Raw genomic sequence first — 23,328 nt, forward strand, 5'->3', positions numbered from 1 at the left:
CGGGGAAGGCGGGAGGGAGGGAGGCGGGGAGGAAGGGTTTGGCCGGTGCCGGCATAAGAGCCGGGGAACTCCCGGTCGGCTCGGACGGATCGTGTTCTCCAGTGCCGTGTCGTGCCGTGCCATGCCTGCCTGCCGGCGGGATGGAGGAGCTCTACAGCAAGACGGAGACCCTCGCCCTTCGGAGGAAGCACATCGGGTAGAGGCGGCGGCGGGGCCGGAGGGGAGGAAGGGGGAGGAGGAGGGGGGTCTGTCTGGTGACAGCGCCCGTCCGGACCCGCTCGGCTCTGCCCGGGGGCTGCCAGAGCTGGGCAGACCCTCCGGCCCCGCGGCGAGATCCAGCGGGGAAGGGGACATGGACACACACAGGACCTGTCATCCCTCTGGCTTGCCAGGTCTTGGGGCTACCCGGAATTCCCTAGGCGGGCCGGGGGATGCCGTCATTAAAACACTGCACATCAAACGCATCATTCACTTTTCCAGCAGATCGAAGCAAGCAGCCAGAATGTGGTACCCAGGTGTACGTCTAAAATGAGCCTGCGCTGGGTTGGGTTTTTTTGTGCATGCACCTGCAAAACAGCCGTATCTCTTGAATGAACCTGTTGCTATTCCTTAAGCTGAGTTTAACTGCGGGACATGCGGTAGGGCTGTCAGAGGTTGTGACCTGAGCAATAGTCCTGGCTGTGCACGTATCTGATCCCACTGTATGGCACTGTTAGTTCCTACAGGATGTGCAGCTTTAATAATTTCTTCAGTAGATGTTGCCAAGTGAAAAATAAGTCCAGGTTGTAAAAACAGATCTATTTTGCTAATTGCATCTTAAATGTGTAGCATATAGAGAAACCTTACTAAAGATTCATAGCTCATGAAGGATTCCCTAAAGTCATGGCCACATAAAGAGACAAAATCAACCTCTTTTTAGGGGCAAGCTCAATATTAAGGAAGTCCTGCCTGTGCAAGGATTGTAGGTTTGAGCAGTGCCAGATGAACAAAGAAAAACTTTCATAGAATGAACTGACAGGTTAGAGAAAAAAACCTGTAGTCAAGAAATGGCCAATGATGATGGACATTGCTTTCAAAGTATAGCAGAGAAATAGCTGAAGATGTCAGAAAAGATCTAGGCAACAGAGCTAGAATCTGTGAGAAAGAAAGCAAACTACTTCACTATCCAGGAGTCACATTTACAAGTGACTTTAAAAGTTCATAACCTCAGTATACCCAACAATAACTCTCAGACTTACCTGGAAACAACTGTGTTTATCCAAGGTCATATAAACACTGCTAAATGTTCAGAATATTTTCCTTCTGCTCAGTAATATCATTCAACATAATTACATAGCTGGCACATTCTCTGAGCGGGGGGGGGGGGGGGGGTGGAGAAGAAAGACAAAAAAGTATTTAAAGAGTACTTTGCTTAATTTTATAAGGAGCTTGAGTTTTGCTGGAATCAGTGTGATTTAGATGCTTATAAAATGCTGCTTTTAAGGATTTTATCCGAAGCAGACAGGGTGAGAGTGTGAGGGTTTTAGGACCTGCTCAGGACCTCTGAAAATAAAGCCTGCAAGGCATTAGTATTTTGTTCTTGACTGTGACCTATATATGCTACAGTCATCTGTTGCGTAATGACTTTTTGGCTATAGTACAAAATGGTGCTTAACATCTTACTTCAGTCCCAGAGAGTTATTTGACCATAGATGTCCATAAGGCATGTAAACAAGCAGAGCTACAGCCTAGGAACATGGCAGGACATATAGGGACCTGGCACAATGTGCAGACGCTGCTCTCCTGTGAAATCAATTGCAGGCAGAGTCAAGCTTTGAAAACACTCTTATTAAAGACCAGCTTCTGTTCCCACTGTGCCAAGGGAAATGCATGGGTTTTCATTGTGAGCAACAGCCCGTTTGACCACCACCTGAATGACTCACAAGCTTTTTTTGCAGAAGGAGGTAGTTGTCTCCAGAGTTGCAAAAAATCAACACACTCAACACTCAAGGGAGGGAGAAAAAATGAGAAAATTAAAATGGTGTTATTGATTTATTAAAATATGAATATTGATCTAATATCAATATCCAACTGTGACGGGCAAAAGACTCTCTAACAGTTAAAGTTAGAAAGTGTATGTTTATTGCGATGCCGGGCAGCACGTGGGATAGCTCCCTAATGCGCACTGCAAAGATCACAGGTAATTACAAAGCCTTTTATTTACAAAAATGTTGAATACACAAAATACAAATGCATATTCATACCCCTGTCACTTCCTCTTCTCCGCTTCCTATGCCAATTGACAACAAGGCTATTAAGCATGCGTAGTTTGTTCCCTGAAATGGGTCAGTGGTCCTTTTGTGAGGAGTGGTCACCAAAAGGAGGAAGTAAAACGAGTCTTCCTCATTCTAAACTTTCAACCTTTTCAATGCAGATGTGATTAATGGCTGGTAGAACTCCCTGTTTCCTGTTTTCCAGGACTATTTCAGTGGGTTTCTGGAAACAGGAGGTCTGGTGTTGTATTGATTAGATTCTCTGTTTGACAAGCAATGAGTTATTCGATCTGGGGTAGCTTATCTTAAATCCGGTTTCTTTTAACCATCCTCTAACTTTTAACTGATTTCAGCAAAGCTTATCTATTCATTTCAGCTAAATCAGCAACATCTATTGTTAACTGTAACCTTAGCTTTTCTCAAAGCTTCAAAATTAGTGTCTCATTTCCCCACTTCTTCTTTGAAATGAGTAAATTCTTTTACTCAGTATACAGTGTCGTCTGCATCTATCCAAGCCGTATGGCTGGTGTCTCTCAAGACCAAGCCATACGCCTTTGATAGTGATGTTAAAGCTGCCACTTGTAGCATCCTCCAATTCCAAACAAGTATTACAACAGATAGTACTAAACTTATGCTGACTAAAATAAGCAACACAATTATAGGGTGGACTAAGGCATTCAGTATACCAGTTGCTGTTGGGGACCATCCAAAAAGCACATCCCACCAATGATGAGACAAATGTTCCTCAAGCCTTTTAAAAACCCCTTTGATGGTCTCAGTGTCATGATGTATTTTAATTTATGTCTTTTCCCCTCCATCTCTAATTTCTTTTAAGATTTCTCTCAATTTGTGATGTTTCATCAACTGATCAACTAAAGTCAAATTCATTCCTATGGGCACAGGCAGTATCTCCTGCACAGTGGCTAGGTTGGCCTTTATATATTGATGTGATATTACAGGTGCCCGATAGGAAAATCACATCCCTTAATTCTAACAAATTTGCAAACACTAAAAATTAAATTGAGTCTCATCTATAATTTGGTTGTCTGTTCTTATGATGGGGCATGCAGTCCTAAGACAGACACAACCTTGTCCCGTATACACAAGTGAAGTTGTCTGTTTGCCTGGATGCGTTTCAAAGTGACAAATACTTTGGTCCGTATCCAAACAAGTGTCTTTGTCACCTTCTAATGTCCCTTCACATATGTATCCTAGATGTCTCCTCACAGTACAGGGCTCTAGATTAACAGTTTGCCATTTTCCTTCAATTTCTCCTGCCCACATCCTGTGCTCAGAAGGGTACAATACTGTTCCCTCATGGTTTAATCCTAAGGGGACTATTGGATGTATTAGGTCCACTGAGGCATTGTGTATAGTTAAAACAAAGGCTGTCACCATACTAGTCACAGGGTTATAGGTGAAATTGACCAACATCCACCAAGACTGAAGTTCCCTCTCCTTATCAGAAGCATTGTCCCAAACAATCTTGCGAATTTCATCAGGGAATGTTCCCTCTCCACCTTCCCTGATAACTGCAGCAGCTACTGATTGCATCCACAGTTGTGCTTGAGTACACCCTAGAGCCAGCGAGATGTTTTCACTAGCTGTGCCTAGCGCATTAATTATTGCCTCATGATCTCGCTCCTCTGTATTTTCCCATTCTGATAATATTTGGGTCAATTTCCAATGATTGTTACCTAGTGCTAGTAGAGAGGATTGCAAAGGTTGTTGTAGTTTGACTAAATCGCTCCCTACTGAGGTTAATTTATTCATCAGCTGTTGGAGTCCATGTTTCCATGGATCCTCCACAGAGAGTGAAAAGTACAGAGATAGAATTAAAGCCTTTAGAAAAATTAGAATGTATAAAAGCTTTAAATGCATAAAGTAGAAATCTAACCCTTAGCTTTAAGCTTTACATGCCCTAAGTCCTAGTTCAGTGTAGAAGGACACAGCTTCAGGCTTAGTGATAGAGTACAGACATAACAAAAATAGAGTAGGGTACTGTTTATAATTTTTAGTATGAGTTTTATGTACAACAAGGTAGAACCTTATGCTAGTAAGATAGAGTTTTACGTTAATAGATATGCTATGTGCGTAGGTTTTGACGCTGATTTTCGTAGTTTTACGAACTTTAGAATTGTACCTAGATTGGTTAGTGTGTAGATAAAAAATATGAATATGCATTTTGTAATTTGGGATAAAAAGCCTCTGTGTCAGTCAGTCAGGGGGACGGATTGGAGGAATTGGTCGAGTGATCAATCTGATCAATCGATTCAACCTCCACCTCCTGCAGCCTGAGGAAGGAGCCTTGCCAGGGAGCCGAATGGGATTCTAAAGCTATCATCTAAAGGTAGCCTGGCATCTGGGCCCTGGGGTCCCGTCCCTTCCTCCTGCGAGGGTTCGGGACCCCAGGGATCCTCCCTGGCCCCTGCGATCCCGTCCCTTCCCTTTTCCCCTGCGGCATTTGCCCCGGGACTTTGTTCGGGGCTGCTGGGGAGTCTGTGAGAGTTCCTGTCTCTGCAACCGGGAACTGCAAGAGTTTGGGACCCCGGGACCCTTCCTTGTCCCTGTGACCCTGCTTTCAGGAACTCTGCCAAGTTGGGGACCCCTCCACTGCGACTGTGATCCCTGCGGCCGGGACCCCTGTCTGGGATCTGTGATCTTGTGTTCCCTTTCTGTTATTGTGACCCCACGGTTGGAAAATCCTGCTTGGGGTCAGATGGGAGGCTGATTTACCTAGAGGCTGTAATGTCAGATATGTGCTTTGCTTATAGTCTTACTAGTTCTGCTTGTTAGGAATTCTATGCTTTGTTTGCTGTTTCATTAGAACTCTGTGTGTTAAGGTTTCTATGCTTTAGTTATTGTCTTGTTTAGACTTTGTTTGCCTAGGTTTATAATTGGTTGTAGAATAAGGCCGCTCTCAGAACTCTTTGCCTTCAGATATGTGCTTTTGTATAAATAAACTACTTTATTTAGATACTAAGATGTGGTAAGATCTTTAGAGACTTTATACCCGTACCCAGCCTAGGCAATCAGCACTTCTGAATCTATTGTGTTCAGCACTCCCAGTCCTGTCCCTAGCAACCCAGTGAGATCCCTCTTACTCTTAAATTAGGAGGCATACTTTTTTGGAGCCAAGTGGTCCAGTCCATAAAGGAGTTCCTGATAAATGGGGCACATTCTGGCCAAATGTGAGAAGCATTTACCTGTACTCCCATTTCTACTCGTTTCAAAGACCACTTTGGGTTAACTATCAGCTTCTGAACTCCTGTCTTCTTAATAGCATATGGCCCAATTCTGGTAACTACAGGAGTTATTTGTTCCTCTACTTCTGGAATAGCTGGCATCTGGGTGATCACAGCCTTTCTTGGCACTGGTGGAGTAATCTTGGTCTGGTCCTTATGGAGCTCAGTACATACCTGGGTGATGTTAAAGTCAATATCATACCCTCTTATCGCACACCCCTCTATTTTGAGTCTAAACTGAGGACATTTACTCAAGCATTTGTCACAGCATTCAGGACTAATCCGGATGGGTCTCATGGGTGGGTGGTAAGCCTCATGGAACCCATCCTGTACGAATGCATACTTACATCCCCAAACATTTCTTCCTTCCCACAAGCTTGCATTTGTGACTTTTAGCATCTTGTTTAAAGCCTTACGAGAGTAAGGGTCATAAGCTCTTCCTTGGCACTGATATATCCCAGTCACATTATACCTACGTGGTATTGTGTTGACTCTTGTTATGGCTAAAGTAATTACTACAATAGTTATAAACTTTCCACATAATGTCCATAGTAATTATTAGTCTATTTATTCGTGGTCCCGAGTGAGCTTCAGCTTCCGTTCATTATCGCCTGGTGTGACCTTCCAAATTCCCTCTGGGGCTTTCTTTACTTGGGAGTGATGGATCCAGGCCTTCTGTTCTTTGATCTTGATTGCAGTGAAGGTAGTGAGGAGCACCTGGAATGGTCCTTCCCACTGCAGATCCAAGGTCTTTTCTGCAAAAGACTTGATCACATAATCTCCAGGTTGTACACCATGTACTGTCCCACCTAGTTCCCTATTTTGAGCTCCAGCCACATATCTCTCAGTTTCTCTAAGTTGTTTATTTAGGGCCACCATATATCTATGTAGGGTTTCTTCCCCTATTTGAATGGGTGTTGTCCCCTCTTGAACTGCATATGGCCTCCCATACAATATTTCAAAAGGGCTTAGTTTCTCTTTTGCCCTTGGTTTTGTCTGAATTCGCAATAATGCCAATGGGAGAGCCTGGGGCCAGGGCAAATTTGCTTCTTGCCACAAACTCACAATTTGTTGTTTCATCAAATGGTTCGTTTTCTCCACTTGCACACTAGATTGAGGGTGGTATGGGATATGCAATTCCCAGTCTATTCCCAGGTGGTGACTTATTTGCTGTACAATTTTTGAAATAAACTGTGGTCCCCTATCTGAGGATATGGTGGCTGGAACTCCAAATCGTGGTATTATTTCTTGCAACAGTGCTTTGGTCACTTCTCGGGCCTTAGCTGTCCTGGCAGGAAAGGCTTCTGGCCATCCTGAAAAGGTATCAGCACCAATAGGTAACGATACCCTCCCTTTCTGGGCAGTTCTGTAAAATCAATTTGCCATTGTTGCCCAGGTCCACAACCTTTCCCAATTTGTCCCACTTTAGGCTTTGGGGTGTTTTTAGGGTTAGTTCGGAGGCAAAGGCTACACTGATGACTTACTTGTATCACTGTGCCCTGCAATTTCCTGGCTATGATTCTTTCTTTCAAATGGTTATACAGGGCATCTATTCCTCAGTGTGTTTTCTCATGTTCCCTCTGTACTAATGACCACAACAAATAAGAGGGCACTACAAGTTTCCCTTCTTCTGTTACAGCCCATCCCTCCTGGTTATAACTTGCCTTTTCTACCTTAATAAGTTTCTTATCCTTTTTATTGTATATTGGCTTACCCTCAATAGAAATTTTTCCATCTGGAATCAATGCTGCCTCAATTGTCTCATCAGGTATCTCACCTTTTGCTGCTTCTTTTGCCTCCCTATCTGCCAGCATATTCCCTTCCTCCAATTCAGAGCTCACTTTTTGGTGCGCTTTAATGTGCATGATGGCTACCTTTTCAGGTAATTGTACTGCATCCAATAGTCTCAGTATTTCTTGGGCATGTTTAATATTCTTCCCTTGTGAGTTCAACAGTCCTCTCTCCTTCCAAATAGCTCCATGTGCATGAACTACTCCAAATCCATATCTGGAATCTGTATAGAGATTAATTTCTTTTCCTTTCACCAGCTCTAAGGCTCGAATTAAGGCGATTATTTCAGCCCACTGCACAGAGGTATTTGTTGGTAATGGTCCAGACTCTATTACCTCTCTGCTTGTGGTAACTGCATACCCAGCATGCCTCTTTCCACTGATGACATAGCTGCTTTCATCAGTAACCAGGTCTCAGCATTCTCAAGCGGGGTATCCTTCAGATCTGGGCGACTGGAGTAGGTGGCTTCGATGGTCTCCAGGCAATCATGGATCACTGGTTCTCCCATACTTTCGCTGAGGAAGGAAGCTGGGTTCACAGTGGTAGTTACCACAATCTCAGCATCATCTTGTTCTACCACTATAGCTTGGTACTTCAGGAATCTCTGTGGGGAGAGCCAATGCCCCCCTTTCGCTTCCAGGACTGTAGACACTGTGTGGGACACTAGCAGAGTCATCTTCTGGCCCAGGGTGAACTTACGTGCCTCTTGGATGTTCACTGCTACTGCTGCAATGGCTCTGAGACACCCCGGCCACCCCTCAGCTGCTGTATCCAGCTGTTTGGAGAGGTAGGCAACTGCCCTTCGGAATTTGTATTAGTATTCCTAAAGCGATTCCTTGCTTCTGGTTAGAAAACAAAAGGAATGGCTTACCCACGTCTGGAAGTCCCAAGGCTGGTGCTGACATGAGGGCCTTCTTTAGCTGGTTGAAGGCTCGAGTTGCTTCTTTTGTCCATTGAAGATCTCTGCTCCCTTCTGTGATCAAGGCATACAGAGGTTTAACAAGCAATTCATAATTATAAATCCACAGTCTGCACCACCCTGTCATGCCTAGAAAGGTTCTCAGTTCTTTCACTGTCTGAGGCTTTGGGGTCTGGCATATTGCCTCCTTGCGATCTTGTCCCAAGGTTCTTTGTCCAACTCTTACTTCATAGCCCAGGTAAATAACTGTCTGCTTTACCATCTGAGCCTTCTTTTGGGATACTCGATACCCTTGCAGGCACAGAAAGTTTAGGAGGCTTACCGTCCAGGCCACGCATGTTTCCTGAGTCTGGGTGGCTATTAAGAGGTCATCCACATACTGGAGGAGCTGTCCTTCTCCTGGAGGAGGTTCCCAGGACTCCAAATCCTTTGCAAGCTGCGCCTCAAATAGGGTAGGACAGTTCTTATACCCCTGCAGTAATATGCACCATGTGAGCTGAGTTTTAGGTCCAGATCTAGGGCTTTCCCATTCAAATGCAAAAATTTTCTGGCTGGCTTCATGGAGAGGTAGGCAAAAGACAGCATCTTTCAAATCTAAAACGGTAAACCAGGTTAATTCAGGTGTTAAACAGGTTAACAGGGTGTAAGGATTGGCAACTACTGGGTACAAGTCCTCAGTTGCTTTGTTAACAGCTCTTAAATCTTGTACCAACCCATCAGGCTTCTTCACTGGCAAAATAGGAGTGTTGAAATCAGACTGACACTCCCTCAGTAGTCCTATCTTCAAAAAGTTTTCAATAATTGGACTAATCCTCTCTCTATCTTCTTTCTTTACGGGGTATTGTTTAACCCTTACTGGCTGTCCTCCTTCTTTAAGTTTAATCTGCACTGGTAGTGCATTCTTTGCCCTTCCTGGTATATCAGAAGCCCACACTCCAGGAAATACCTGATCTATTATTTTCCTGAAATTTTCCTCTTCATTTGCAACTTCGATTTCTTTGGTTTTCATCATTAAACTTAACAGTTCCACATATTGTTGATCTTTTACCTCCAAAATAATGTCCCCATTCTTAAATATTATTTTTGCCTCCAGCTGCTCTATCAGGTCTCTGCCCAAAAGTGCAGACGGAGCTTTAGGCATGTATAAAAATCGGTGAATTCCCCACTGTTTACCCAATTTATACTTCAATGGTTTGCAAAAATAAGCTCTTTCAGATTGGCCAGTCACCCCTTTTACCATAACATAGTCATTGGTTACAGGTATTAGGGCCTTATTCAGCACTGAAAATGTTGCCCGTGTCTATCAAAAATTTCACCTTTGTTTCTTTGTTCCCCAGTTTGACTATAACCAGAGGGTCCTCTAGGGTAGGGCTCTCCCGTCCCCCTCAGTCCTCTTTTACATGAGCAATCCCTTTCTCCCCTTTCTGACCACCTTTTCTATGTTCATCACCATTTTTTAGTTCTGGGCACTGGTTTTCCAAGTGACCAAATTTTTTGCAAAATGCACATTGATCTTTTCCCAGTCGGGGTGGTCCCTGTTTCAGTGGACCTTGCCCACGTTTTCCTTTTTCTCCCTCTTTTACTATTGCTACTAATTTCTTCATTCCTTGTTTATATCCTTCTTCCCGGTTACTAAAAACTCTCCAGGCCTAATCCAGTAAAGCTTCTAAATTCCAGCTGTTTGGACCCCAGATCTTCTGGAGTTTCCGCCTGATGTCTCCTGTAGACTGTCTTAAAAATAAATTTATTAATTGCTGCATCCCTTCATCAGATCCAGGATCCAGGTGTGGTGTGTTGGCACATTGCGTCTCGCAGGTGATCTAGAAATTCAGAAGGTGTTTGAGAAGGGCCCTGTTTGATAGCATATAAGGCTGACCAGTTTATGGTTTTGGGGATTGCTCTTTCCAGCCCTTTTACTATCAATTCCTGATATCTCTTTAACCGTCCCAACCCCTCATCTTCATTAGGATTCCATTTTGGGTCTTGGAGGGGAAATATATCCTTAACATCCTCCTGTGTTCTACAATCATCCTCGGCCAGATCCTTAGCTACTTTCAAAACTAATTGCTTCTCAGTTTCTGTTAGGTCATCAAGCAGCAGTTGGAGGTCTGCCCAATCAGGTAAATGCTGCTTAATCATAAACTTCATTTTCTTAGACACGCCTATTCGATCACTTCGATAGCCCTTAGCACTCTTTTCCCAAATTTCTAAATCAATCGAGGAAAAGGGAACCTTAATCAGTTTTGTTTCTCCATCAGAGGTCATTGCTTGCCTTAGAGGTGCTTGTATGACCTCTCTGGTTTGTTTTCAGGTCCTTAATGCTATGGATCCTTGTGGGGGAAGTTTGGGAGCTGGTGGGGGAGGTTCAGGTTCATCCCACTCACTATCACTGCTAGGCAGTGGTGCATTGTGGAATTGCATTTTATTGAAATGGTATGCTCTGGCTCACCCCTCGAAGTGTATGGTTTATCCCAAGTCTGTAACCTCCCCTGCAGTATCATGTCTCTGTAACCTCACTGGCCTGAAGATCTGTCTGCGCTCACTTTGAATCTCTGTTAAGGGTGCAAACGGAGAGAGCGCACTTTCTTTGCCCTGGAAGCCTCCAGAGGCTTTGCTCCTCTCCCCTTCCCCCTCCCCTTCCCCCTCTCCCACTCTTTCCCCCTCTCCCTCAGTGACCATGCTGCCTTCCTGGGGTCGAACTCCAAATAAATCCTCATCTCATCAGCACCTCACTAGCCATCTAGAGTCTCCTTGCCTGCCTGCATGCAAATACTAAAGAACCTAAAGCCCGGGGGGCTCCCAGGAATCCTCCGGGGGACCCCCCCAAATCTAAACTACAACAAATGATACACCAACGTGGGGCAAAAGCACCAACGACCGAGACAAAGATGGACCACCGCACCACCAGCACAGCGCAGAACCCCGCGAAACACTGCTTCAGTGCTGTCACTGGCTGAATGTTCGTCCTGGGCCATCGCGGCCCCAGGCGGCCCCTCCCCCACCGCGCAGAGAACCCGCAAGCCACCACGCCGTTGTCCCACCACTGCCAGCCAGCGCGGAGGGGGCCTGAGCCCCAGCGGGGCCCCAGAGCGGCCTTGGCCTGGCAATACCCCTGCCCTGGCGGAAGCCCACCGTGGCGCAGCCCGGCCCCGGCACAGTGAAGCGCCGGTGCAGCGAAGCCCCGGCGTGAGCCGCGGCGCGGCCCTAACTCCGCTGCTGTGCACGCGCGGGCCCTGGCACCCAAAGAAGCCACGCAGAGCACACCCGGCGCTCTGCCCGCAGCACCGTTGCTGCGGCGACGGTGCCGAGACAGCCCTCCCCCTGCCCGGCAGCAGCAGCGAAAAGGACCCTGCACACCGTGCAAACTGTCGAGCCCGAGCAGCCAACGCCCTAGACAGCAGCGAAAAGAACTCAGCGAGAGAGCCATCAGAGAAGGAAAAAGCAGTCTTCACCTGTGCCCAAGCCCCGCACCTCCCAAAACTTGGTTTTGTAAATTCTGTGATCACCCTTACTCCCTCCTCCCCTCTGCTGCTCCTTCTCCCTAACCCCCCTTCCCCTAAACAAACCCCTGAGAGTTAACCCCGTCCTGCTAAGCCTGGCATGGCACAGCTGCCGCCACGTGCGCTGTGGCCACATGGCCAACATGGCCTAGTGCGTCCCCTCCAGCTCCTAGTCCCACCTTCCGCTTTCCAAGTCCCACAAGGTAAATGCTAAGAAACCAAACCCCAAAGCTAAGGTAAATTTGTAATACCAGTTTTACAGCCTTGTATAATTGTTAATTCTACTTTATGATCTCCTTTCCCTGTTATTCTGCCCCTGTCCCTTGCTGTTCTGGTCAAACAGCAGGGTGATCCAATCCCCTATTTCTCCAACCCTAAAACCTGTTGTTTCTCCATTTCCTTCCCATCCCCATGGAGTAGTTTTACAATTATGCCTTTCTAGTTTTTGCGTGTGTTCATATTGCAAATTGTCCTGTTTTCAGTTTTAGAAAGCAGAGGCCTCTTCAGGTCACAAGGGTAAATCCATGGGAAGCAGTTTTTGAATTGTTTTCTTGAATAGTGCGATTCAGTAGTAGACTACTGAATCAGAATCGCTCTTGGGTTTATGCTGTCCTCAGTAAGTTCTGAGGGTGACTGATAACCTAAAATGGTGTCTGAGAAAGTATTTTGGAAAAAAAAAAAAATTTGTTTGTTTTTCTTTTGGTGACCTAAAACTGGGGGTCTTCTGTTAGGTCTCTGACACTTCTGGTGCAAGTATGGACGAAAAAAATCCCCAATGGGTACATATGGACGAATATAAACAATTGCATGCAGAGTGTCGCTCCTTTGGTTGAACCAGTTGGAAAGTGAAAGGAATAATTTGGCTCAGGTCCATGGGTGAGAATCTGAGGCCTTATGTGGAGCCCGAGGAACTCCAAGTGTTTTCCTGTCCCTGGAATGGGAGCAGAAGTCAGCGCCATAGCCTAGAACTGGGGGCTATGGTGGTCTGAAAAGCCAGTTGGAAAAGGCTAGACACCATTAGGCCAGTCATGCTGAAAAGGTTAACAAATTTGTTTAAATCTTGCAACATGAACCCACATAACCCGTTTATTGCAATTACATCAAGTCAGATAGACTGTTCACAGTATAACATAATCCTTACTGCAATTGTATTTGTTTTTATGCTGCAAAACTGTGTAATTACTGTTTCATTTTTAAATTGTTAATTGTCATGTGTCATATTTCTCTTCTCACATTTTAACAAAAAAAGGGTGAATTTGTGGAATTGCATTTTATTGAAATGGTATGCTCTGGCTCACCCCTGGAAAGTGTATGGTTTATCCCAAGTCTGTAACCTCCCCTGCAGTATCGTTTATCTGTAACCTCATTGGCCTGAAGATCTGTCTGCGCTCACTTTGAATCTCTCTGTTAAGGGTGCAAACGGAGAGAGCGCGCTTTCTTTGCCCTGGAAGCCTCCAGAGGCTTTGCTCCTCTCCCCTTCCCCCTCCCCTTCCCCCTCTCCACCTCCTCTCCCCTCTCCCTCAGTGACCATGCTGCCTTCCTGGGGTCGAACTCCAAATAAATCCTCATCTCATCAGCACCTCACCAGCCGTCTGGAGTCTCCTTGCCTGCCTGCATGCGAACACTCACTAACTTAAGGCCCAGGGGGCTCCCGGAGAACCCTCCCTGGGGACCCCCCTAAAATCTAAATTACAGCACCCGGACAAATGTGCCAAGTCAGGACACTGACTTGAGCAACTCTTTTCTGTCAGGCAGGCAGCTTGCTCCTCAGCCAGCTGGTTTTTTGAGACAGTACTGCCTAAACAAGCAGACTGAAAGTGGCAAGTCAGAGGCTTATACGGTACAGCTCCTGTCCTCCTGAAAGGCCCTCAGTGGTGTTACTGCTGTAACACTCTGGTAACATTTTATATTCTGTCTGTGCCACCTGAAGGTTTTCACTGTCATAATCATCACTATTCAGACAGGTTGATACTTGCATCTCTGAAAATTTAGGGTAAGCAAAACATATTTCCTTACAGCTGTGAACACTTTTTTATTTCTTACCATTGGAAAGATGGAATTGAGCAGTAAAAATACATATGTATTCAGTGTATAGTGTCAGATTTTTTTTTTTTATTAGTAAGATACTACTAATTGGAGGCCACTAAATTGACTTTTCACTTTAAAAATCTGGGTTTTCCTCAATGAAAACCTGGGTTTGAGTCCAATGTACCAAAATGACAATAAAGATTCATCAAAGAGAAACATTCCATTATAATGGCATTTCCATTGATCTGAGATCATGAACCAATACAAAAAGTGTGACCCCATCTGCACATGATTTAGAAATGATGGAGCAAGGAAAAATGTGTGTTCCTAGAAGGGCGTAAGGTGCCCTTATATGAATGGAGACAAGCTGTCTTCTTCAATTTTAGTTTTGGTCTACATATGAAAGACAACTCTTCAAAAAATAACTAAAAACATTTGGGATAATCCTGCTATATACATTAGGAACAGAAGTGATATAAAAAGAATTTCCATCTGCCAAATATGGCACCATTTCTCATAAATTAATCTCTCAAACTAACTTCAGTGCACCATATGAAGACTCAAAGTTGTAAAAAATACCTCATGGCAAAACTACAAATATGCACAAATTATGTATTTCTAGCAATGAAAAAAAGTAGAGAAGGAAAAGTTTCTCTAGAAAGTCATCTGAACAGGGAGGAAAAATCAACACGTTTAACAGTGGAGCATGGTGACAAGTGTGCAGTGATAATCACAGAGAACTGTTTCTCTCCAATGTTTTTTGAGCAATAATGTCCACTAAAATCACTGTAACAACATAAAAGGAACAAGATGAATACATCATTCCGTGAAACACAAAAATAAACGCTTTTCTAGACTTAAAGGCTTCAAAGACTCTGAAATAAAAACTGTTAATACTGAAACAAGATGAATATGTGGCTTGAAAGTATTTTCTTCAATGCCGTCATCACAAATGTCGAATAGATTATTGAAATTCATTCTTTATGGCAACAGTAACAGGAAAAGGAAACAAACCATTGCTTCCAAAATCCTGTAAAGAAGTTCAGCTAGTTATGTGTAATTTAAAGTGAATAACCTGAAAACCACACCATGATACATACATCTCTGGTCAGTTCCATTGCTATCCTCCTCTGGAGGATGATCTGATTCATCCCTACCTCAAGAGTGCTTTCTCCTCCAGCAGTCTCAAAATACAATATGCAGCGTATAAATACTCTGTCTATCCTTGAGTGAGGTTGAGAAGCTTCTAGTCTCAGGTGGTGTCTGCCATCAAATGATCCCTGCAGCACCTCTGTAACCTTTTCAAACAACCCACAGAGAAGTCTGGTTTCTTCTTCACAATTCTGTCCCTCTTGATTAAGGACTCGACAGGGCCTACTGTGAATATCTTCACCACCGTGAGCAGTGCAAGGCAAAACAGATGCTCATCAACAGGCGAGACCCTCCTTGATCAAAGGGGCCAAGTATCCCGCAAGACTGGAAGCCATCCACCTGCAGCTGGAATGCTATTCCCCAAAAATTCAAGGCCTCTTTCTATGCTACTCTGGTTTATCTCTTTTTAGCAATGAGCCATGGTGTGACTCCCTTGAGATGACAAAAGGAAATGACTCAGAAGCTGGAATCAAAGGTCACCATGAACAGCCACTCATGATCACACAGCAAGCAGGTCTGGCACACAAACTCATGCTTTTAGTTCATATGAGAAGATGCGGTGTCATGAATCAGTGACGCATTTAAGATGAAGATGGAAACCAAGTCAATAAACTCCAACAGCAGCCGGCAAAGTACATTTCATAGCATTTTGCTCTTATTTGGTCACAATTTCTTGTAAACTAGTTCATGGCACTCATTGTCCATGCATATCCACGAGCCAAAACATAAGAATTTACAGAAATATTAATTTCTATTATTGATCATTGTTTCAAGATCTCTCTCATTAGAGAGACAATCGTTGCAGGTTTATCCTGCAGTTATTGTATCATCTAACTGCAGATGTAGGTGAAAAAAAGATGTATGTATGGGCTATTGCAAACAAGTAGAAGTTGCTACATGTAAACATATCTCAGACTGGTAAAATCAAATTTTCAGTTCTCAACTATAAATAAAAAAAGTGGAGCACTATATACACAACTTCATGCTTGTAAGGTTAGATTCATCACTGCAGAGACAAAAAGAGATACAGATTAATCTAATTAGTAAGATATTTCAGACATCTATTACAAACATATAGATAAGGCAGAGTTGCAAATATGGATAGTTATTTCCTCAGCACCAACTACTCTTCAGAGATAATGCACGTGGGATTTCACTTATGCTTCATGTTTTCTGATATATTATATGCCAGTTTCCATCCAACTATATTATTCTGAATGCTATGTTTTAAAATCAAGCACTGTCTAAGTTAAATCCTTACTAAAATAATGTTGCCAGTTAATATTGCCATAAAACACAAAACCCAGGGGATTTATTGAAGAATAGAAAAGTAAGGCAAAGAAAAGATCAGGATACACTGTCCTTTTTAGTATCCCAGAAAACCAATATAATAATAGATGGACAGAAATAATTGACAAAAATGCCCCATCCACAAGCTTTTATAATGAATAGGAAGCACTGATCATCTGCAGAAACCAAAGGATTTGTGAGTTTCCACGTGAAAGAAGACAAGTCTTGGACTTTCCAGGAAACTAATGCCAGCTATTTCTACAGTATTGCCTCAATGAATTATTCTACATAAATTACAACATATCACATGAACTACTGTGATGGAAAGGTCTGATCTTGCATTGCTGGATATGTCTATCTAGGGGGTTCTGAGGCATATCTTGATAATGCTCAGTACAATTGTGACAGGCATTTCTGTGTGCTAAGGACATACTGCTCCTGAAAAGAAAAAGCTCTGTCCATCCTACCTTTTGCCAACAGCCAGGCATTGGTAATCCATTGGGACCCTGTTTCAAAGGGAGTAAAAGGAAAAAAAAAATGAAAAAAAAAAAAAAAGAAGAAAAGGAAAAAAAAAAAAAGCATGAGTAAGCTTGATAGGATAGATATTTCATCAACATCTGTTAGAACAGCTGAAGCAGTTTTGACTTTCTATCTAAAAAGTAGCTACCAGTTAACTTATTTCTTCTCTTATTCCCAAAGTGAAGGAAAAGCCAAAGGCAAGAAGGTTTACACTGTAAATACATACATGCACTTCTCTGCTATAAAGATTTGTTTTTCTCTAAATCATTAGAACTTCTTTATCAGTTTCTTATTGTTGCTAGAGCTCAGGCTACATGTTATTTTAAATATAATCTGTTTTATTCACAACCATCTGTATCTGAGTGTACAAGATCAGTGAGAAAAAAATATACTATTACTTTTATCTGGAGAGTATTATGTTTTACAGGCCCCTCATACAAAGGTCACCCTGTGATAAGACAGCAAGACTCAAATGAGAGTAGGATCTTTTCACTTTCAATATCAGTTTTTGAGTGAAGAAGTGAAATCTCAAGGCCTGAACATGCCTTGAGTGCCACAGTGGAAGAAAACATCAGCAGTGGGAGCAGGGCAGTACAGCACCACTGATTATTTCAGTGCTTGGACAATATGGCCATCTAATTTCTTGTCATGTTAGTGAGAGTCACTCCTTTTCTGTTGCTACCCTACTGAAAAGAACAGGGCATATGCCTTTATTAATATTCAGCTCTTTATTAAAGTGATCAGCTCATTATTAAAATCATCAGCAGGATTGCAAAGTCCAATCGGAGTTTTCCACACTACTGCAGCCATCTGAAGGAGCAGGTGCTGTCCCAGTGGATGCTGAGTCCTTGTTCCCATAGAAACAGCTGGCAGTTCTCTCTGGTCAACCATCAGAAGGCAGAGCACTGGCAGTCAGCTCTTTGCCCTCAGGGAAAAGTTTCAAGAGTTTCCCATTCTCTGCATCAGTCAGCTCAGCTGGCCAGTTCCCATTCCATTCAGGCTCCTCACAGGTCATGGCCAATCTTCAAACCAGGCCAGGAGGTGCATCCACTCCCCGCTCAGCCAGGGCACTATCCAATTCTCTTCTGACAAATCCAGCTTCCTGTCTCAGGGTGCAGTATCCCCCAAAAAAACCTCCCAGGATCCACGGGGGCGGCCCTGCCCTATCTGCATATCCAAATGCATATGCATTTGTCCTGGTCATAGCCGAAGTTACTCTTGCTAAATGAGGTAGTTACAAAGGACAATAGGGCTATCTAGGTGTGGGCAGCTTCTTTTCACATTTCAATTAGGTAGGGAAAAGTTGCCAGGCAACTTTCCTTCAGGGCAGCTCTCCCTGCTCAGATTGTCTGGGGTGTGGGGGGGTGTTACTCTAGCCAGGAGAGGGTCAGTTGTGGGGTGGTTGTTTTGTTGTTTTGTTTTGGTTTGGTTTTTTTTTATTTGTTTTTTTTTTTCGTTCATAACACTACCTTCATGTATCTCCATGCATCCAGTAAGATCAGGGTCAGCTTTCGACCAGTCATACTGGTTTTCATGGATGTAATTCCAATTTACATGGCTGTCCAGGGTTTATTCAGGGAGTTATATGCTCAGAGTTAGGAGCACATACAATGTAACTAGACTATGCATAAGCAGAAAAAAAGCAGGCCTTTACATTTCTTAGAATTTAGAATACCAATACTTAATGTTAACCTACATGTGAAGATAATGGTTAATACAGATTTTTGAATATACTTGCATGTGATCTGATGTGAATGACTTGCTGCCTAAACAAGAGACAGTGCTGCATGCTAAACAGCTTATTCTAGCAATTAGCTATGAATAGAATATTTTTTATCCATCAGTGATTGTTAGTGAATCTTCAGCTATAAATGATAATACAGAGACAGAGAAACATTTTTAAATTATAAAAGCATGCTTGATTATCCCCAACAAATTATGAGATATAGTTACCATTAATTGGAAGCAAACAACATGGACTATGGAATAATCTTAATGGACTATGTATTTACAATTAAAAAGCAACTGACTTTAGAAGTTCTATAGTCAAAATAAAACCTACTTAATTTAACATTCATTTCAGATAACCGTGTTTAACCACCAAACAATAGCAGAACATGCAGATCGAATTTTACTGTGAACAATTAAAAAGAAAATCCTCCTCATCTCTTTAGGAAATGTGTATGTACTATTCATTTGGGGTTTTCTTTCTTAAATGGAAGAGTTCCAACTTACTTTACCACTGAATAAAATCACTGTTGCCAGATTGGTACAAGGGAGAGGGTCAAGAAGTAGCATTTTAGTATAGGTAGGAACTTGAATTCATGCTAGCATAGTGGTGAATGTTGTGTGTATTCCGGGAAGGTAAGTTCCAAGGGAAAGACCATTAAATTGAAGACATTAAATAACAAAGACATTGAGGGTTTGGGCTGTAGACTATAGTCTTAGAAACATCAGGTAAGCTTTTATTTCCAAATGTGTTTGAATACTCTGATTGTTATAAATGGGGAATTGTTAATTCATGTTCTTATGATAAATTAGAAATTTATAAAATTGTATAAAGTGATATCAGGTAAAAGTTTATGTTTTAAGAGATTTTACAACAGACGGTGAAACTGACCGCCCTGAGACAGCCGGCGCCTCCATTCAGAAAAGAACAAAGGAGTTTTCCGGGAAAGCTCGCAGCTGTCCCAAGCACTGGGAGGGGACCTCCGGAGATAAGCTGGCACCAGCAACTCACACCTCGGGTGCCAGCTTCACGGACCATCAAGCCACATCTTCGATATCCCGACCACTCATCAACTATAAGGACCTATTGAAATTGGACATTAACATTTCAACTCAGAAAAAGAACTCTTTTCTGCTTGGTCGAGGAGACTCCCGAATTTGTATAGTTGGTGGGGAAACAATGGGAAATATGGGGAAATATTGCCGAGGGCAGAATAAAGTGTATAAAAACCAAGCCCCGAACCGGGCTGATTTGTGAACCGTTGGGGGAGATAGCAGGCTGCCAGACCCTGTATCTCACGGTTCACCCTTGACATTTCCCAGGAAAACTCTGTCAAGTTTCTCCGCTGTTGGTGGGTTATCGAAATTCTGTGATTTGATTTGTTATTAATAAACCAAATTATTATTTAAAATTGGAATATCTGATTGGCATTTATAACACCGATGAACAGGCCAGACACCACAAACATTACTTGTGGATGGTCTGGAAGCCAAGCTCCAGCTTGGCTTACTGGAAACCTTGATTTTTAGAAACGGTATTTACATCCTTCTGTTTGTAACTCCCATTTTGGCCAAATTGTGAAAACATGCCCCTAAGATGGCATGGATTTGGAAGGAAGACCAGGGTGCACAGTAGCTATGGGACAGGCCAGGGTGTGGAACTGAGCAGTGCAGACAGAAGTCATCATGTTATGAACGAATTCTCAGTGAGTGTGGATGCTCCAAAGGCTGCCCCTGTGTAGCTGCAGTAGCCCGAGATGTGGCGGAGTTATGTCTCCAGAACTCCTGAGATGGCTGCCGCCGCCCCCAGCCCTGACAGATCCGCTGCCGGACTCCCGCCGCTATAGGCGGGATCCTGCCCTGGGGAGATGCCTTGGCGGCCGCCCGGACCCACTACAGCTGCTGGTGTCTCGGCCCCCTCTCCCCGGGAAGCGGCGGCCCCGCCCACCGGCCGGGAGCCGTGGCTGATGTCGCAGCCTCTGCCCCCAGGAAGCGGCAGCCCCGCCGGCCGGCCAGGAGCCGTGGCTAGTGTCTCAGCCTTTGCCCCTGGGAAGCGGGGGAAAGTGCCGAGCGTGGTTCTGTGGAGCTCTGGAGGGGGCAATGGCGCCTCAGAGACAGGCAATCCCCCATCGCTGGTGGGGCTGGGCAGCCATCCTGCCGGTCCTGCATTCCTGCATTAGCATGTTGAAAAGCAAGTTGATTGTCCTAGCTGTGCCTAATGTAACCGGAGCTCACCTAGTTCCCCCCCCCCCCCATGTTGCCTACTTGAGGAGGGCATATACAAATAAGACTAACACACAGCACGCTGGGAGAGAGTTCTTTGGGGATGAAAGGCACCCCAAAATGGAAGACTGGACACGGTGAAAAGATCCAGGTGATGCTCTTGCTGAGGAGGAGGTGGACGCACCACCTGACCTGGTTTGAGAACTTGCCGTGATCTATTAAGAGTCTGACAGGCATGGGGACTAGGCCAACTCAAGGGACAGAGACAGGGAAACTCTCGAGGATTTTCCCTGAGGGTAAGAGCTGACTGCTACTCCACACTTCAGTGACAGATCTCCACTGCTCTGCCTTCTGATGCTTGACCAGAGAGAGCTTCTAGCTGTTGCCGTGGGAACAAGGGCTCAGCACCTACTGCTGGTAGCTGAGTGATGACCTGTGACAGCACCTGCTCCTTCGGATTGCTGCAGCAGTGTGAAAAACTCCCGTTGGACCCTACCATCCAGCTGATGACGTTAATAAAGAGCTGAATATTAATAAAGGCATAAGCCCTATTCCTTTCAATCAGACTTGATTGGAGGTGAATGTTGTGCTGGATTTCTACAACTTGAGTTCAGGGTAAGGCAATGGGTATTTTGCAAGGAAAGTAACGATTCTCAGGGAAAATGTTTGAAGGACACAAACTTATAAATTACCAGGTGATGTGGGAGCAAATTGCTGAGAGGCTTAAGGTGTCAACAAAAACGTGTGTTCTCTCATTGCAGTTATGATCACTTGAAGCAGTTGGTTTGTTCATGCACATGCACATGCATGTGTTATGTGAAAAATGTAAAGTCAGCTCAGAAAAACATTACATTGAGAATGGCTGGACTGCAAACAAAGGAACTGCATGCAGGGTTGGTAGGAAAGAGAAATACTGTACCAATTGGCAAGGGGCATCCAGCCCATCCAGGCCAGGCTGGCCTGGCTCCCCTTTTTCCCCCTTAATTCCACGGAATCCCTGTTTGTAAAGATTAACTTGCAATGTTACTATCAAGGAAATGCCTTCAGTATTGACTTAAATGGAGTGAACAAAAAAAACCAGAGAGGCAAGAGGAACAAGCTGACTGCTTATGATTTAAACCTGTGGGGCACTGATTCTGGCACATTCCAAATTTGGTTCCTTTCCAATGTATTTTGCAGAAAAAATGAAAAAAAAAAAAAAAAACCCAAAAAACAACCCACCATCAAAACCTCACAAACCTAGCCCAAAGGTCTTAAGTCTGGTGCTTCAAACCAAATTAGGAGGTTTACAAACAAAGTCTGCTCCAGAATTTCCACTTGAGATGAAGCTGTGTTAACAAAGGGCGACAGGTTATACAGTAGCTGGTGCTTGTTCCTCTCCCCTCATTTGTTATTCCAACAGTTTACAGCAGGATGACTGATCTTCCAATACACAAGAGAGACACACCAATGGGCAAGGTGCATCTAATCCAGGAGCACCCTGTTCTCCTTTCTCCCCTTTAGGCCCTTTTTTGCCTTTCTTTCCCTTTTCCCCCTGTGGATACAATGGTTTAGATAAAAACAAGTTTCATTCTTTTGGAAAAAAAAAAAAAAAAAGAAAGATTGGGTGTGAAGTTTGGGTTTTTTCTTTTTAAGCCAATGGAGAGCTGAAAGGACACTTACCACTGTGTTCTGGTTTGGATGGTGCATTATGTGGAAAAATAAATTATATGATCACGAGCAAGAACTGCAGTCAGTCTCTATTAGTTTGTGTTGGTATTTCACATCAGTATTATGAATGTTTTGAAACCTAGAACAGGGCTTGAAATCATTGATTTATTGAGACAGAGGCAAATCTGCAAATCCCCCCAATCTGCAGTCCAAAATAAGAGGTCTCCTATTTTGATAAGTGATAACACTGAAGGGTACATGCTCAATAAGCTGAACTTGTCAGCTTCCCAGAGGGTTTGCCACTAGTCAGAAGTAACTTTGGGAGAGCAGAATCCATCAGCAGAGTCTTGATAAAAGACCTGTGGCACAGATGCTTCACAGGGGCGACTGACTGAATTCCATCAGCTTCCAGGGTGTCACATCAAGGGTGAACCTGGCTGGAAGCATCCTTTGCTAATTGACCCTTTGCACTCTGGTAAGAGTTTGGAACAAATCCTGTTCTCTGTGGTGTCCATAGAAACCCACAGACGTCACTGAGGGTGCACTGCTGTCACTCCATATACAACATGACCATTTCAAACCCTGTTACAGGAATCAAAACACTCAAACTGCTTGATGGAGAGGTGCTATGACACTATCAACAATTTCATATTGTCTTGGTATCATAAAGTAATCAAAAGTGATAGATTATTTATTTAAGCATTTCAACATTCAAATATTCTCTCTGCTGCAGGCAACGTTTTTTCTATTTGTTTTACCAAAATTCAGTCCTTTGATTTCACATTGAGTTTCCTTTTTAAATGCAAAACTTCCAATGCTTTAATTCTTATGGAAATTAGTTGATTCCCCTCAACAAAGCTATCTGCAAAGATGACCTCACCTTCAAGCAGTATAAAAGGTTTAGAGAGTTAATTTTATAATTGATTTCACAACAGTTGATCACAATGGTAAATGAGTTTCAGGTTGCTCCCAATTTCACAAAAATCAAAAAGGGATCACTTGAAAAAAATTAACAAATTGAACTAGGATTG

The 23,328-nt window shown here is 43.6% G+C and overlaps 1 long non-coding RNA gene across 1 annotated transcript; it reads left to right on the forward strand.

The window, feature by feature from the left end:
- The first annotated feature begins 36 nt into the window (after window positions 1-36).
- Window positions 37-21,876, forward strand: LOC134565185 (uncharacterized). The gene is made up of 2 exons (XR_010083802.1): window positions 37-196; window positions 20,974-21,876. It is a non-coding gene; the product is annotated as an uncharacterized LOC134565185 (long non-coding RNA).
- The last annotated feature ends 1,452 nt before the right edge of the window (window positions 21,877-23,328 follow it).

This window comes from Prinia subflava (assembly GCF_021018805.1).
Source record: "Prinia subflava isolate CZ2003 ecotype Zambia chromosome W unlocalized genomic scaffold, Cam_Psub_1.2 scaffold_37_NEW, whole genome shotgun sequence".
Taxonomy (NCBI): domain Eukaryota; kingdom Metazoa; phylum Chordata; class Aves; order Passeriformes; family Cisticolidae; genus Prinia; species Prinia subflava.